Below are 5,011 nucleotides of genomic sequence, written 5' to 3' on the forward strand. Positions count from 1 at the left end.
GAGAGAGAGAGAGAGAGAGAGAGAGAGAGAGAACTGTCCATCTACCACTCAGTAATACAGGATCAGAGCAGTGCTAAGGTATGAAAACACTGGTATAAACACACATATGCACAAATTCAAACATACACCTTACATGCTTACACAAACAGTGCGGCAAAAAAGTATTTAGTCAGCCACCAATTGTGCAAGTTCTCCCACTTAAAAAGATGAGAGAGGCCTGTAATTTTCATCATAGGTTCACTTCAACTATGACAGACAAAATGAGGGAAAAAAATCCAGAAAATCACATTGTAGGATTTTTAATGAATATATTTGCTAAATATGGTGGAAAAAAAGTATTTGAATGAAGCATTCAAACATTTACCCACTGCTAGTGGGGCAACCTTAGCTTTTTCTGATTGGTCAATTCTTGGAAGCAATACCATCTGTTTAGTGGCTAGCCAGAGCAATTCTTCTGATTGTGGTAGAGCACAGCAATGTGATTGGCTGTGTAATATTCACATTCCAATACCCATATAGAAAATACAGTTTAACAGTTCACACATTTTCATTCTTTGATTTTATTACATAAATGTTATTTATTTTATTGTAGCTCCTTTGTTGACAATAATTAAATGTGTTATTAGATGTGTACATTCATTGTGTTATTGCATTAATACAGTTTAAACAGTAGATATTTGGGGGAAGTTACTAACATAAAAATATTGGAATATGTCTGACAAGAGGAACAGTCCTGCCCAGTGTGAAAGCCAACACACAGCCTTACACACTCAGCTCCCTGTATTCTACAGATGCACTGCTACAGCTTCACCTGGAGGGGGCGACAGAAACAACCAGATTTAAGGGACAGGACAAAAAGATCAATGAAAGACAACACATCTTATCTGAAAGGCTCTCTTGACATAGCTGTCCCAATAGAGTCACTATGAACCAGAAACTGACTGGCCATGGGACATTTTGGGGCCAGATGGGCCAGTCCATCTTTAAGCACAGTGGGCTGGCCTAAATTGGGTGTTTGCAAAGAACAACTGTTTTGGGAGGGGGGGGGTAGTGTTAGAAAATACATGTAAATGTTAAAAAGAGAAACAGTTACATTATCAATCATCACAGATCACTGCACCTGTACATAGCCCATCTGTAAATAGCCCATCCAACTACCTCATCCCCATTCTGTATTTATTTATTTATCTTGATCCTTTGCACCCCAGTATCTCTACTTGCACATTCATCTTCTGCACATCTACCATTCCAGTGATTAATTGCTATATTGTAATTACTTTGCCACCATGGCCTATTTATTGCCTTACCTCCCTTATCTTACCTCATTTGCACACACTGTATATAGACTTTTTGTACTGAATTATTGACTGTATGTTTGTTTATTCCATGTGTAACTCTGTGTCGTTGTATGTGTCAAACTGCTTTGCTTTATCTTGGCCAGGTCGCAGTTGTAAATGAGAACTGTTCTCAACTGCCTCAACTAGCCTACCTGGTTAAATAAAGTGTGAAATAAAAAATATAAAAATAAAAAATTTCACAATCCTCGACTGATTTCAATACAACATAAACATGTCATAAATAAATACGTCACTCACCCTAACGTCAGGACCAGACTCCACAGACCACAGGTTGGGTTGGTCCTCCTCTTCTTCCTCGTCACCAGTGGGAAACCAGCTAGGATAATATTACACAGATGGATTAGATTACATCAGATATTCATTGATTTATTTGTTTGATATTTAAAGTATTAGGATTCTCCAGCCAGAGACAACATTATATATGACCTCAGTTATATTACTCTGTCAACTAGTAATATAGAGATGAACATCACAGAGACATAATACAGAGATGAACATCACAGAGACATCACAGAAATACAGAGATGAACATCACAGAGACATTAATACAGAGATGAACATCACAGAGACATAACACAGAGATGAACATCACAGAGACAGAGATGAACATCACAGAGACATTAACACAGAGATGAACATCACAGAGACATTAATACAGAGATGAACATCACAGAGACATTAAACATCACAGAACACAGAGATGAACATCACAGAGACATTAAACAGAGATGAACATCAGAGATGAACATCACAGAGACATTAACACAGAGAGAACATCACAGAGACATTAACACAGAGATGAACATCACAGAGACATTAACACAGAGATGAACATCACAGAGACATTAATACAGAGATGAACATCACAGAGACATTAATGAACATCACAGAGATGAACATCACAGAGACATTAATACAGAGATGAACATCACAGAGACATTAATACAGAGATGAACATCACAGAGACATTAATACAGAGATGAACATCACAGAGACATTAATACAGAGATGAACATCACAGAGACATTAACATTAATACAGAGATGAACATCACAGAGACATTAACATTAATACAGAGATGAACATCACAGAGACATTAATACAGAGATGAACATCACAGAGACATTAATACAGAGATGAACATCACAGAGACATTAATACAGAGATGAACATCACAGAGACATTAATACAGAGATGAACATCACAGAGACATTAACACAGAGATGAACATCACAGAGACATTAACACAGAGATGAACATCACAGAGACATTAATACAGAGATGAACATCACAGAGACATTAACACAGAGATGAACATCACAGAGACATTAATTAATACAGAGATGAACATCACAGAGACATTAATACAGAGATGAACATCACAGAGACATTAATACAGAGAAAAACATCACAGAACATTAAACATAACACAGAGTAAATTTCAGAACCTAAACCTGGAACCATAGTAAGACGTTCTCAGAACCTCCCTGGAACCATAGTTAGACGTTCTCAGAACCTCCCTGGAACCATAGTAAGGCGTTCTCAGAACCTCCCTGGAACCATAGTTAGATGTTCTCACAACCTCCCTGGAACCATAGTTAGACGTTCTGAGAACCTCCCTGGAACCATAGTAAGACGTTCTCAGAACCTCCCTGGAACCATAGTTTGACGTTCTCAGAACCTCCCTGGAACCATAGTAAGATGTTCTCAGAACCTCCCTGGAACCATAGTAAGACGTTCTCAGAACCTCAGAACCTCACCGAAACCATAGTAAGATGTTCTCAGAACCTCCCTGGAACCATAGTAAGACGTTCTCAGAACCTCCCTGGAACCATAGTAAGACGTTCTCAGAACCTCCCTGGAACCATAGTTAGACGTTCTCAGAACCTCCCTGGAACCATAGTAAAACGTTCTCAGTAACCTCCCTGGAACCATAGTTAGACGTTCTCAGAACCTCCCTGGAACCATAGTAAGACGTTCTCAGAACCTCCCTGGAACCATAGTAAAACGTTCCCAGAACCTCCCTGGAACCATAGTTAGACGTTCTCAGAACCTCCCCTGGAACCATAGTTAGACGTTCTCAGAACCATAGTTAGACATTCTCAGAACCTCCCTGGAACCATAGTTAGACGTTCTCAGAACCTCAGAACCTAGTTAACGTTCTCAGAACCATAGTTAGACATTCTCAGAACCTCCCTGGAACCATAGTTAGATGTTCTCAGAACCTCCCTGGAACCATAGTAAGACGTTCTCAGAACCTCCCTGGAACCATAGTTAGACGTTCTCAGAACCTCCCTGGAACCATAGTAAAACGCTCTCAGAAACCTCCCTGCAACCTAAAACTTAACATTCCCAGAACAGGCTAACTCTTCACTTCCGTTTTCAGAACGTTTAAAAAATGCTCCGTTTTACCAGGCAGTAAAGTTATGGTTTCCTCCCAAGAACCAATGGTAAACCAAAAATGTATGTTCCCACAACTTTCAATAAACCATATGCGCTACTTGGGATTACACTTCTGGTACTCCATGTCATATGCCAAATTATGTTGACAAGGAGTAGAATGTTATCACAAAATTGACTGGTGCCTAGGCTAAGAAGATCCCGTAGGGTTCAGAGTCTGTTTTGAGAGGGAGACCTGGCAAGACTTGTTTAGCAGGACCATGCTAGGACCAGGTTAACTGTAGAATTAGATAGGCAGGACAAGGCTAACTGTAAACTTGATTAGCAGGACCAGGCTAGCAGGACAAGGCTAACTGTAAACTTAGCAGGACCAGGCTAACAGCATCTGTAGTTAGGCTAACTGTAGACCTAAGTCAGGCTAACCGCACCTGGAGGTGAAGAGAGACTTCTCGTTGATCATCTGGACTCTGAAGATGTTGACAGCCTTATAGTTCTATCACATCCTGGTACTTCTCCAGTAGATGCCTGGAGAGAGAGACAGGATAGAAAAGAGTCACTCCACAATATCACCACACTTGACAAGTTTAAACACAACAATGTGGAGTTCAGACACTATAAACTTCCATTGGCAATCAATGTCATCAATATCAATCAGCATACATTATATCATCAATATCAATCAGCATACCTCATATCATCAATATCAATCAGCATACCTCATATCATCAATATCAATCAGCATACCTCATATCATCAATATCAATCAGCACATATTATATTTTATCAGTTATATTCAATGTCAATCAGCAGTCCTCATATCTCATCAATATCAATCAGCATACCTCATATCATCAATATCAATCAGCATTCAGACACTATATCTTCCATTGGCAAGACACCATATCATCAATATCAATCAGCATACATCTATATCATCAATATCAATCAGCATTCATATCATCAATATCAACAGCATACCTAATCATTTCAATCAATCAGCATACCTCATATCATCAATATCAATCAGCACTTTATATTATATTTTATCAGTTGGTATTACATTATAATTTCCTCAATATACCTGTAATATGTCCCAGACTCATCCTTCTGGTTCCTCTGGTCTGGCTTCATGTCCTCTCCCCCCACTGGTAGCAGGGGCAGGGGAAGAGGTTTAGCCAGGGTAGATGCAGGGGCTGGGGTCTGGTCTGGTCCTCTCTCCCAGGGGCAGGTTCTGTGCCAGGTAAGGTCTGAGC

The 5,011-nt window shown here is 39.6% G+C and overlaps 1 long non-coding RNA gene across 1 annotated transcript; it reads right to left on the reverse strand.

The window, feature by feature from the left end:
- Positions 1-283: 283 nt before the first annotated feature.
- On the reverse strand, positions 284-4,249 carry LOC135571143 (uncharacterized). Its single transcript, XR_010463657.1, has 3 exons — positions 4,187-4,249; positions 1,596-1,674; positions 284-811 (listed from the first exon to the last, which is right to left on the reverse strand). It is a non-coding gene; the product is annotated as an uncharacterized LOC135571143 (long non-coding RNA).
- Between the last annotated feature and the right edge of the window lie 762 nt (positions 4,250-5,011).

The sequence above is a fragment of the Oncorhynchus nerka genome, unplaced genomic scaffold, assembly GCF_034236695.1.
Source record: "Oncorhynchus nerka isolate Pitt River unplaced genomic scaffold, Oner_Uvic_2.0 unplaced_scaffold_288___fragment_1, whole genome shotgun sequence".
Classification (NCBI taxonomy): Eukaryota; Metazoa; Chordata; class Actinopteri; order Salmoniformes; family Salmonidae; genus Oncorhynchus; species Oncorhynchus nerka.